Below are 13,877 nucleotides of genomic sequence, written 5' to 3'. Positions count from 1 at the left end.
ACCTCAGGGAACTCCCCAGGCTCCTGGTACAGAAAAGATGCCAAGCAAGCCCCTGACCTAAGCATCCAAGGCCCTACTCAACTGTGGCCTCACCAACTTTAGACCACCGCCTGGACTTCCATCAGCCCTCCAGACACCTCTGCTCCACGCCCCTTTCTCTAATCCTCACCCCGTATTTGACAGAGCAGATGCAAAGGTCGCTCCTCCTTCTACCTGCGCAACATAGCTGGGTTGGAGAAGCATAAGTGTGCATGTCTGTTTGGCTGGCCTAAGATGACCGGCCAAACCGAAATGCGCACTTATATGTGCACATTACTCCTCCCTGCCACGCCCATTCTGCCCAATTCTCATTGCTCGGCTCAGACAACATAAATAAAATGGTAATAACATTGTGTTATTATCATTTCATTTACCATCTGCTGGTGCTGTGATGTGGGCCGGCGCTCCTCCGCCATTACCAAGGAGCCGCCCCTAAATGCATGCCAAGATACAACCGGTCATTTCGATCGGATTGCCCTTGACATGCCTTTTACTTTGTTCCTCTGCTTCGACCTTTCTTACACATTGTTTTGAATTAAATGTTTTCTCTTATTTTTGCAGTATTTTAGAAACTTTGGGGCATATTATCAACGGCCAGCGATAATCATCGCTGGCCGTGCTTAGCGATAAATTTTATATCGCAGGCTATCTCTGGAATTTATCGCCCTGGTAGCGCGTTATTAACAACGCGTTTCTCCAGGGCGATAAAAATTCCAGAGATAGCGAGGTTATCGCCGTTTTGCAGGGAACATCTCTGGTTTTCCAGCGATGTTCCCTGCAAAACGGCGATAACCTTGCTGACACGACCCTGTGGTCGTATCTGCTAAATTCACCCCCTATGTCAAACATAGGTAAGTCAAGATTTTAGCAGACGATAGATTTTGGCGAAAACTGCAGTTTTCGCCAAAATCTAACGTCTGCTAAAATCCTGTGGGCTGCCTTGTAAATATCGCGATGTGAACATCAGCGATATTTGGAATGTAGTCCATCCGGTGTATGCCCAGTGACGCCCACTTTGCATCTCATTAGAGATGCAAAGGGAGGCGCTGGGAAAAAGGGTGCTAACATGCGATTATGCATGGTTGCACCCTCTTGTAAATAGGGCGATAGTTTTATCTCCGCTTTTTTGGCTTTTTAAGCCAAAAAAGCGGAGATAAAGCCCTTGTAAACATGCCCCTTTCTTTCTTTGGGGCATATCAGCAACGAGGCGATAGAAAATTATCGCCGCTTTTGCGGCCGTTTTCGGCCGAAAAGCAGCGATAACTTTATCGCCTAATTAGCAAGGTCACGCTAACGCGTGAAACCTTATATTAGCGCCCACATTCTTAACGCCCAGCTTTGCATCTCTAATGAGATGCAAAGTGGGCGTTCCTGACCTCACATGACAGGAGAAATGTCGCTAAGTGACATTTCTCCTATCATCAAGCCCCACGCCATGAAGCATAGCGGCAGGAAAAGTAGCGATAACCCATGTTATCGCTACTTTCCTTATACCTGCTTTAGGACTGACTTAGCCATGATATCCTATGGAAGCTGGATATCATGGCTACGTTTGTGGGGCCCTATCAACAAGCTAATGCCACATTTCGTGAGATTATCGCTGGGTTTCCAGCGATAATCTCACGTTAGGCAGTTAGCGCTAGGATTTTTATCGCTTTTGAGATAAGCGTTGCTAATAGCACGCTATCTCAGCGATAAAAATCCACGCTAGCCGGCGATAATTATCCTAGCGCTAAGTGCCCTTAGCAATAATTATCGCCGGTTGTTGCTGATATGCCCCTTAGATATTTGTTTTCCTTCCAGGGAAGCAGAATTTAAATGTATAATGCATGGTTTGTGCTGAATCCTCTTAAGGCTCATGGCATCTGCTACTTCCGTCTACTAGAGTATCGCTGAGTCGATAAAATCAATGCACGCGTACGTGATCTTTTAATGTGTCTTCCAGCTTTGGAAATGTAGCTGATTTACTCCTGGCCCAGAGAAGATAGGGAGAAAGGAGCGAGCGCCACCTTAATGCCGAACCGCCCTCCTATCTCTGCGTCTCATTTCATTCCCCGCCTCCCTCCCTTCCCACGGCCTGCCCATGGCACAGCGGACTCCCCGAGCTCCAAAGAAGAGCCCAGCAGGTTCATTAAAAGTCCCCTTCGTCCCAGTGCATGTGGCTGCCGATAAGACCTGAGGGGAATTAATGAACTCTGGGACTCAGACATTCACTCCTCTGCCTGTGTCCACTCCCAGCCGGAGCCGCTCAGCGCGCGGCCATCGAACCCCCGAGAACATTCATTAGTACTTAGCAAAAAACGCACAGGCAGAGAGAGGGCTCTCCTCCCAGGGGCACCTCCTGTCCGCAATGGAATCTCAATCAAACTTTGTGTTACCCAGCATGCAATGGGGTGTGAGTAGAGCTCACTATGAGGTAGAGGCACGGGGGCAGATTTATGTTTGACTTGCGCCTCATTTACGCCGCCGTTGCGTCACTTTTGTGATGCAGCAGCGGCGCAAATCCTGCGCCATGGTGCGGGGTATTTACAACGTGACGCATCTGGGAGATGCGTCACGTTGTAAAGCCCTGCTCCACATGTAGGCGTTCCAGGGCAGGTGGGGCGTTCCGGCGCAGGAACGCCTCCTAAAAGTGGCTGAGTGAAATCTACAAGTCACTTTTGAGCCCATGCTGCGTCAAAACCCTGCGCCTGCTTGAAGCAGGCGTAAGGATTGACGCAGCATTGTGCAGATAGGACCCCCAGAGCATTGCTGGAGCTGCGTCGCGCTTGCGACGCAACTCCAGCAATGCGCTACTTTTACGGCACAGATGCGTAACGCATCTGTGCCGTTTTTGCCCCATGGTGCGCCACATTATAAATGAGGCGCATCCATGGTGGCGGAGCTGGGGCGCAAAATAACTGGCGCATCCCTGCTGATATGCAGGGATGCGTCAGTTATTATAAATATGCCCCATGGTTTATTGTCAGAGGATGTGGCGTAAAACACTGGCCTGACGACTTTGGAGCTGGGGAATTAGATGGCATATTAGCAAGAACCTCGTTAAAATTATCGCCGTTTTAGCGTCAGGAAACTGCGATAATGGGCTTGCTAATATGCGTTATAGAATTCCAATAGAAGCCCAGGTTTTATGTGCAGGACATCTAACCTGGGCTTCTATTGGAATTTTATAAAGCATATTAGCAAGCCCATTATCGCCGTTTTAGCGGCAGTTTCCTGCCGCTAAAACGGCGATAATTTTAACGAGGTTCTTGCTAATATGCCCCTAGGTTCGAGCCTCGACGTTAACTTAGCATCTAGGGTGACCAACCATCCGTAAATTTCACTGACTGCCCATTATTTGGGCCTCTTGTCTGTGAGGATTTCTTTCACGGACACCTTTTGTCCGTAATTTTGGAGATGGCTACAAGCTGTGACGATCGGAGCCAGCTCGCACTTCTCTTTTGAACTGTAGAGGCTGTCGCACCCCCTCCCCGACCTTGCTCAGCCTCTGGACAGGCCCATGGTCATTCTGACTGTGGAGGATTGTCACATAAAGGGGCATATTATCAAGCACGGCGTTAAAATTATCGCCGCTTTAGCGGCAGAAAACTGCCGCTAAAGCGGCGATAATGGGCTTGATAATATGCCGCAGAGACTTCCAAGTGAAGCCCGCGTTAGACGTCCTTCACATTTAACATGGGCTTCAATTGGAATTCCATAGAGCATATTATCAAGCCCATTATCGCCGTTTTAGCGGCAGTTTTCTGCCGCTAAAGCGGCGATACTTTTATCGCCTGTCTTGATAATATGCCCCAAAAGATTGACAATGGACCATGGTGAAGCACCCGCTATCTCTGCTTAAGTGGGGGTGTCACATGGTCAGATAAAAGTGTTTCTGGGCCCTTCTGACTTTGACCTGTGGCTCTCAGGTCAGCATAAGACAGAACAAATAAACACAGCAAAATAATCACCCGGATGCAGCCGTCAGGAGGGGCTAAAGGGTGCCAGAGAGGCCAAAAGCAGCAGACAGAAAGGCAAGGCCACCATTGTCTCAACCTAATATAACCTTATTTTGACGTGTACTTATGTTGATTTTCCATTTACTTACTTAGGTACTATTGTGCGGTCTCCTCTGATGTGTCTGTAAAACGTACCTTTTGTCCCGAAATTTTCATCCTGAATTTTGACCTTCTGTCCTGAATTTTTGTCCTTAATTTTGACCCTTTTTTTCCTGAATTTTTACACTCACTGTCCTGAATTTGCACCTATGCCAACTGGTCACCCTTTCAGCCTCCTGTGATTCTGGGCCTCTTAATCTCCACGAGACTACTGAAAATGAATGTGTCCCTGTGTATTGTAATTGGTGCCTGTGTAAAGCATTCCAATTCCTTCGGGTCGAGTTTGTGCTATATAAACCTGAAGAAAAAAAATACAAACAATATATATATATATATATGTATGGAAATTAAGAATTGCACTAGGAAAAAAACAGAGAGATCAAGAACTGTCGCGGCGAAACGACGGCAGCTAGTACTAACAGACCAGTGGGATACACGAGCACGCACAGCCTGTATGAAATATAGTAGGAATTTTTGGGCTACTGTCTCAGATCTAAGACTTAAAAATCAGTTAGGGGCATATTATCAAGAAACAGCGTTAAAATTATCGCCGCTTTAGCGGCAGAAAACTGCCGCTAAAGCGGCAATAATGGGCTTGATAATATATGCCCCTGAGAATTCCCATAGAAGCCCATGTTCAGGTGTCAACTTGGGCTTCTATTGGAATTCTCTGCAGCATATTATCAAGCCCATTATTGCCGCTTTAGCAGCAGTTTTCTACCGCTAAAGCGGAGATAATTTTAACGCCGTGCTTGATAATATGCCCCCTTGTTTGCCCGGTCTCCCGTCATATTACGAGTGAATCCTGGTAAGTCCACTTTAGAAAAGTTTATTCTGCACCATCAACAGAGGACATTTCTAATACTGATAGTAGGAAACTAGCAGAGGTTAAGATAACAGCGGATGAGGTGGATGAGGCCATCTCTCAAAGTGTGGGGGGAAAAGCCCCGGGGCCGGATGGTGTCCCGATTGATTTATTTAAATTTAACACAAGCTATGGTCCCCTATTCTAACTAAAACGGGCTTCCCAAAGAGCTGGCAGGAAGCCATTGTGGTACCCATTTTCAAGAAAGGAGATCGTAGTTCACCTAAATGCTACAGACCGATCTCCTTACTTGATTCACTCATGAAGATCGCGGGGAGAGTTATACTCGATAAATTACAAGCATGGGTGAACAACACAGGTACTCTCTCCCAATTCCAATACGGTTTTAGGGAAGGTCTAGGCACAATTGAGCAAGGTCTGAATTTAGCACTCCTAGTAGCCAAATACGTCGAGGCAAAAAAAGAGAACTTGTTTCTTACATTTGTGGATTTAAGTTCGGCCTTTGACTGCATCAACCACAATAAACTCTGGCTAACTATGCAGGAAATGGGAGTGGACCCAAACCTCCTTATATTCATTAGAGAACTATATCGGGAGGCGGGCGCAAGGGTACGCTATGGGGAAAAGGGGGATTGTACTTCCAAATTTTCCATAGAAAAGGGTGTGAGACAAGGCTGTATTTTAGCACCATTTTTATTTAACTTATATATTAACTCGGTCGCGTCTCACCTCCTGGAAGATAAGCAGGACTATCCCAAAATTGGTAACTCCTTTATTCCCATTCTCCTATATGCAGACGATGCTGTAATCATGGCCCGGACCCAAATCGGTCTCCAGAGATCGATTACTAGCTTTTCCGAATATATGGGCAGCAGAGGCCTAAAGATTAATATAAGCAAAACATTTAACATGTGCTGTACAAAAAAGAATAATCTCAGCTGCAATTCATTTTTATCTAACACGAAAATCATGACTGTTAATACTTTTTCGTACCTAGGTATCACCTTTGACAATAAGGGAACTTGGACAGCGGCAGGTGATTCCCGAAAGCTAGCATTCTCACGAGCAATCGGGGCGGTTAAACATTTTTCAAATAAGGTTGGAGGTCGCCCGGTACCAGTCTTGCTTGATATCTATAGAGCCAAGTGCGTATCAACTGCAATATATGGTGCAGGAATCTGGGGGATTGTGAACACCTCAAGTACTCAAATCCAGATTTGCCAGAATGCTTTCCTGCGGTATCTATTGGCTGTGCCGGGGTCAACTTCTTCTTATGCCTGTCATCAAGAGTTGGGCGTGCCTTACATTGCCGATCTTATCAAATTGGAGCCCATCTTGCTGTGGCATAAAGTCTGGTCTGGAACCGAGACAGTCCTGAACAGGGAAATAATAAAGGATTGCCTAGGCCTAGATGGAGCACTGAAAATTCCCTGGTTCAATTATGTAAGGAAATTCTTCACTGAATTGGGCCATCCGGAATTCTTCAATTCTCCAGCTAGTATGACGAATTTCTCAAGAAAGAAGCTCAAGCAAATTTGTCTGCACTTCCTCTCAGAGGAACGCTGGATGTCAGAAAAAAGCAAGAGCTCTGTCATGGCCAATCAGCTACTTATTACAAACCCAGGTATCCAACCATACTTGAAATTAGTCCCCAGCTGCTATACTCGTATGCTGCTATCTCGTTTTAGGGCTGACATCTTTTTTAGAATGGTCACATTCCCTGAGAAGAATTGCTGGCTTAAGGAACTTACTCCTTGTCCCTGCGACCAGATTTCTGTCCAATCTTCCCTTCATTGTATCCTTTTTTGCAAATTTTATTCAGAACCGAGAAAAAGTATTCTTCGACCAGTTTTAAAAAAACTAGGGTTGAGACAATGTAGAGCGGCGCTGGTCAGATTACAAATGTTAGATGATGAATTCCTTATCTTTTCGGTCTCTATGTTTCTAAAAACCGTTATTAGATTCAGGATCTCTATGAATTAGATCATTTTTTAATATGCTGTTATTTTTAACCTTGAAAGTCTTGATTTAATGAATGAAATGTGATGCATATTTGCTTTTATGGTTTTGTATTTTAAAAATCGAATAAAGCTGTTTCTGATTCTGAACTAATGTGTTTAGTAGCCTGACATACACAGATGTGCCCACCCCCTGGCGTACCTCCATCATTGTCCCCATCTTCAAGAAGGGTAGTAGAGATGACCCTAGTTGTTACTGCCCAGCTTCACTGATCAACACCTCTGTCAAAAGTTTGGGACGTGTCATCTATAACAGAATTCAGGAGTGAGCCCAAGCGGAATCTATTTTGCATCCTTCCCAACACAGGTTCAGAAGTGAGTTCGGGACAATTTAGCAATGTGCTAATCTGAATTTGATAATAAGGTAATACACTATCACAAAGCACGTGCCCATATACCTGGCTTTTGTGGACTACATCGATTGATCCAAATGATGGCACATGCTGTTGTTGTGGGGCTTGGGTGCCTCTCTTGTGCATTACCTTATATAGCTGCATAGGGACATGAGGGCAAGGGTTAGAATTAAAGACAATGTGTCTAATGGTATTGAGATTGGCAGGGGTGTCCGTCACGGATGCGTGCTTGCCTCTCATTTGTTTATTTTATACATTAATGACCTCTGTCCATCCTTAGCAAAGGTAACCAGTGATCTTTCCACTGTCAACGGGGGTCGTTTACCCCCACTGCTATATGCGGATGACACTGTGCTTATGGCTCGAACGCCTAAAGCACAGCGCCTTCTAGTGTCTGCCTTCATCGAATTTATGGATAATCGTGACCGTTGCACTCATTTTTTTAGTCCCTTAAAATGGCTTGCGGCCCACGCTGTATTCAACTCTCTTCTTTGAAAGTGGGTGAAAACTCTCTGACCAGTGTTAACAGTTTCCATATTTGGGAGTCATGTTTTCTGCTTCAGAAGCCTGGGCACCCAGTATTGACCATCGCATAACGCAGCACTCAAAGGCAATCAGCTCGTTATTTTGCCTTCCTCGACTGTGGGGCAATTGGTAGCCATGTTGCAGATTCATAAATCTCAGTGCTTCTCCATTGCTGCCTATAGATACGAAATATGCGGGCTGCAAGCGGCGAAGCCTTAAAATATGACGAAAAGAGGTTCTGCAGGCGACTCCTTGGAGTTCCAATTTCCGCTCCACATATCATCGACCACAAAGAACTAAACCTACAATACATTATTGCCTTTATAAGGGTGAGACCCCTACTGTTTTGGTTGTCTATTTGGAGCAAAGAAAAGGCAATATTAACTAGAGATACACTCTCTGATTGCCTCTCCAGTGATAATGGTCTCCGAATCACGTGACTGGCATATGTTAAAACAGTATTAGTTCAAATTGGTATGCAGAGGGCCTTTATTAGGCCAGATTCATGTTCAAGTTTTAATAAAAGAAAAGCAACCTTCATTTTTTATGAATCAGCAGAGGAAAGGCATTACAGAAATGCAGAAGGAAAGCCTTTGATCTCTGCAGATTTGTCCTGGAGTGCACCCCTGTTTATTCACGGCAGCCTTGCGGGACATGGGCGCGCTCTCTGTTAGTCGGGTTTCGAGCCGACACCGATAAACATCTATTGCGTTTCCCTCTTGGGTATCGTCAAATCCTGCTGCTATTCCTTGCCCGAGTGACAACAAAACTGGCCAAACAATGGTACATTTTTTATTATCCTGTAAATTTTATGAATTTTATACTAGTCTATTTTTAATGCCTCTTTTTAAAAGTATGCTAATATCAGGCAGTGTAGAGCCATGTTCTTATCAATTATTCGATTATCTGATATGGAAACTGTTTACACTTTGGCTCATTGTTAAGACATGCTGAGGGCATGTGGCACTTTACCATTTTAATAATCTGCTGCTGTGTGTAACCTCTGTCCCGTTGATATTTATGTATATACTTTTTAACTGGATAACATGTTCATTTGTTATAAGTATGATACTTTTATGGATGAAAATATTCTTCTGAATAAAGTGTTGAAACTGAAAAGTGATTGCTGGCTATCTTGCATCTTCATTTACCACAATGGCGACAAGCGGAACAAGCATTGGCATAGCCAATAGGTCTCGCCTTTGGGACCTTATAAGTATTTAGCATGCGCTGGGTCAGGCGAGACCTAAAAAGGATCTTGCATGGAGGAAAGGACACTGCTTGAACAGGAGATTGAAACTGGACCTTTACAGGAGACTATGTGAACATATAACTCTTAAAAAGTCCAGTCTGAAGGAGATAAATGCCCTGAAGACCCCACCGGTTTCGCCCACGTTACAATCAAGGATGTAGTTTTGTAGGTTACAAAAGATGTAGGTTTATTAGGTTCAGACCAGGTTAGAAGTAAATCTTGTAAGGAGTCACCAGGGGCAGCATCCTGCTGCTCATCCCTTCTCACTCCAGCTGTCCACACATCCAAGCACGAAAACTCTCAACATTCCAGCCATCCAATGGCCTCACTCATTGGCTGAGCAGCAGGGGCTTGAAACGCTGGGGTGGATGCATTTAGTTACAACATGACTGCACACGTCAATGACCATGCGTGTGTTCACTATATTGGTGACACACACCTAATTGCAGCTGATCATTAAACTACTGATCCGAGCTGTGCAAAACCATATATCGATGACACGCAACTATATACAGTACAATCCATTACAATACTGGTGCTAAACGGCATATCGATGACACAAACTATATTACAGACCAGTCCATTCAAATGCTGATAATATACAGTACTACAGTGCTGCATACCGACGATACAGATACATTACGCAAAGTAAATTCAAACGCTGATGCTGTGAAAGGTATATTTACTACACAGACCACACTACAGCACATAAGTTCATAACACTGTAAACAAGCATTTGCAATGCAATAGGTCTCGCGTTTACGCAAGTTTGAGCTATTTACATTGCAAATAACAATGCTTTTTATTTTTGTTTTCGTTTTTAAAACATAAATAAAATGCATTGTCATTTACAATGCCAATAGCTTATGCTCGCATTGCAAATGCTTTTATTTTTAACCTCTTGACCCTGTTTATTCATTAAACAACCTCGACCCCACTTCTGACCTTACCCTTTGACTCTGGGCTCGCGTTCCCTATTTAGCGATTTAAATTAAGTGACCATGAGTAATTTGCATTATGGGACTTGTAGTTTCACTTTTAATACGATAAAAGGTCTCAAAGTCTCAGCATCGAAAGTATTGTTTGCTCAAAACCCAGGGCTGGCTAAAGATGCAACTTGTGACACGGAGCCACACAGCAGCTATGTTTATAAGACTCAGACACCTCAGGTTTGTTCGTGTCAGAACATGATCATACCCACTCCATTAGATGTGCATTTTGTTTTACGGCGTTGACAAGTTGTTATGCCGGGCAGGTTCAGCGCTCCCACAAGGCAAGTAAGGCAGTAGCCTGAGGGCGCCATCTAGTGGTAGCACTGAATGATTGCATAAGCACTTGCATGGTGAGAGCTCCAACAGGCAAATTTTATTTCGCCTAGAGGACTGAAAATTGTTGCAGCTTTGATATGCTATTGGTTCTATAAATCTATACAAAAGTGGATAACAGTCATCTCAGAAAAGAGGGTTTAGGTGCTGATGGAACAGGCAGAACGAGGTTTTGATATTTGTAGCCACATAATTTCAATTACTTTCACAGAGAGTAAACAAAGGACTTCGCACAAAGGTGGCCACTGAGCAACCTTTATTGAGGCGAAGAGGTGGCTGAAGGCCATCCGTGAACACGATGCAAGGGTTCAATGGGGGAGGGGGTGGTGGTGGTCGGGTGGGGGGAGAGAGATAGGCCCACTGGGGCCGCCGACCCGCATTGGGCCTGCTATAGAGCGTCAACCCACAGAGAGGCGAGTCACCTTTGAAGCCAGGACTTGCCCCGCTGCGGTAAAGTACCGAACAATTTCCCATGTCAGGCGAAGCGGAGCTCGTTTGCGTGATCTCTCGTCCACCCTGAATTCGGAGTGCCCCACCCGCGACAGATGGCCGCTGTAAAGCAGTTTTTAATTAAACTGAAACAAATCAACGCTTTCAAGTAAAACACTGTTGGGTGCCCCTAGGGCCAGAGATGATTTCGTTTTTAGCATGGGCCGGGTACATTTTCCAAACATTGGTTGGGCAATGTTTTCAAACACTGCCGTAACACCCACCTCAATAGTGCTGCAAGCATATATTTTAAATAACCACGCATTCAACGCCATAACCGTCAGTGAAACCGCTTGATCAGGAATGAAAGAATCAACCTTAATTGTACTTGCGTACATAGCAGGATAGCGCTGTCACCCCAGGCCTCGTTAATGAATCACGGCGGTGTTTGAAAACACTGCCCAACCATAAACCAAACACCCACCTCAATAGTGCTGTAAGCGTATATTTTAAATCAGCACGGATTCAACGCCATAGCCGTCAGTGAAACGGCTTGATCAGGAATGAAAGAATCAACCTTAATTGTACTCGCGTGCATATCAAGGTTGCTGCCCTCTCTGCAGATCTTGTCCACTCTGGCCTTTGGTGAGCAGGGAGTAGAGTAAGTGAAAGCGGGGAGCAATGCAAAGCAGCGTGCCGTGCTCGCACAGCATACGCGTGCATATCTTCTCTCTGGGCTCGTGCACATGCCCTGTCCGGGCAGGCACGCCGGACAAAGACAGGGAGGGAACCAAACATGCTTCCCTCCCAATAGAAAGCACGGATTTGGCGGGTGCGCCAATAAGAAGCGTGGGTGGAGCTTCCACCCTCGATTCGCAAGCCAAACTGACGACAATAGGAACTCACCAGGAGCGGCAGTGCAAGCACTGCATCGCTTGGCGAGACCTAAAAAGGAGCCTACATATTACAGAGAGCATAGCACTTGACCCTGAATGTGCCTTTTGAAGTGTCAGTAAGCACTGCAGTTCTCTTTCCATACTCTGAGCCGGGAGCTGCTTCAGCTGCAATGGTTCAGCACATAAAGAGAAGTAAAGAGGGATGCTGCAGACCTAAGCCTTGTGCCATATGGTACAATAAAAATACAATTAATGTGACTGCACAAGACAGATGGGTGGGACAAATAAAACTTCACTCCGGTTCTCCATGGCCAGGCTCGTCACAAACAGATACACTGCAGAGGGCCTGCTGGAAAAGTAAAACATTGTAAAACAACAAATCAAGCGGGATTTGCAGCTGTGATAATGTCCCCAAAACATGGCGTTCTTTCGGGAGTACAAATGTTCAGATCAGGGAACCAGTGATAGCATCCATCCGATTGCCACAGTGGTTTATCAAGACGCTCTCTGTATGACGTGCGCGCATCCGCACTGAACCCGTGTGAGTGCACGGAAATATGTCTACTGTCAGAAGAGAAGGAGGTCGACAGGAAACATGTAAAGGACACACTGCAAGGGTTCTGGGATATGAGAAGATGCAAATACAAGGTACATTATTCAGCACAAGGCCCAGTAGCGGCTCTCACATGTAAGAGCAGTGGAGCGGGGCGGGGTGGGGTGGCGGAAGTTGACAGACAACGGGTTAAGTAATATCAAATAAATAAACAAATAAATAAAACCACTTACCTTGCGCTCTCCGCATCGCCGAGTCTGCGAGGTCATTATATTTAGTGGGAATGTTACAGTATTGTGTTTGGGCTGCTGGGTTCTCCTTGTTGGTGCGACTTGTCCTCCAAAGCTGGTAAGCGATGAAGCGTGGGGGTGCATGTGAGTAGGCCTGGGCGAAAATTTCGTTCCGTTCGCGGAAATTGCGATAATTTGACATTTTCGCGTTCCGCGGAGAGCGCGAAAATGTCAAAAATTCCGGTTTCCGCAGCTTGGCGATAATTTGTTTCTTGCTCGCGCTGTAAAATAATACATTCTCGCGCGCGCGCGATCGCCTTACCTGAATCCCTGCGTTCGCCGACAAGTTTTCTTGATCCGGTCGCGTTCTCCATGAGATGTTGTATTGTTTTTAGCCATTTGCGCTGTCTCGCGACAGTTCGCGCCCGCAGTGACGTCATGCGTCGCGCGATCACGTCTTTCTTCTCGCGATCATGCACCGCGAGAACAACTCAAAACAAGATGGCCGCGCCCGCAAGCAACCACATGGGTAAGTTGGCGACCCGCAACCATGCAGAAAATCTCGCGAACATGCCGGAAAAAAACTTCCGCATCTTCGCGATATTTCTGCTTGTTTGCGATAATTTTAAACATTTTCGCGATAATTTGCGAAGGTTAATTCCGCAAATTCCGCCCACCCCTACATGTGAGGTTCCTGCCCGCACTAGAGTTCCAGTAAAAGAGCCGAAGGTACATGGCCCATGACCTAGTCAGTGTCAGAAGGATGCTATGGTTAGAGACCTGGCCTATAGGGGTCGACGCTGAAGGGGTCAAAGAGAGAGAAGAGATTCTATGTCAAGGTCTGCTGATGGTCTGTGGTTGAGGTGCTGTGGTGCAGGAGTTTCACAGGTGCTGCTGCGTCTATAGAGCTTGGGTGCGTGGGTTTTAGCTTGTCTGCTCCCTCAGCACACTTTCACGCGTCTGTTGTGGCAATGTTGTTCGACCTGGTGTTATCATTCTGTTCTCCCTAATTGTCTTTGGATAGGCGAAGGTCTTTCAGATCCTGTGGTTAACCCGAATAATTAATGTGGCCTGAGCGTGAATTTTAATGGTATTGAACTTGTTTTGAATTTCATTTTATTTTTACATTACAATGTCCCCCTCCCCCTTCGCACCCCGTTGCACAGCAGCATTATTATTTTTATTATTATTATTTTTTTGGGTGTTAGTGCATTCGGTGACATCACCTTTCTGGACACCTTTGAATCTACGTTATCTTTGTTATGTTAAGGATTTTAAGGGACTTTTCTTGTCTTGCCCCATTGTTGATCACGAAGAGTAGCTTATTACTT

The sequence above is a fragment of the Triturus cristatus genome, chromosome 5_2 (genome assembly GCF_964204655.1).
Source record: "Triturus cristatus chromosome 5_2, aTriCri1.1, whole genome shotgun sequence".
NCBI classification, from domain to species: Eukaryota; Metazoa; Chordata; class Amphibia; order Caudata; family Salamandridae; genus Triturus; species Triturus cristatus.
This window is presented reverse-complemented; position numbering follows the sequence as displayed.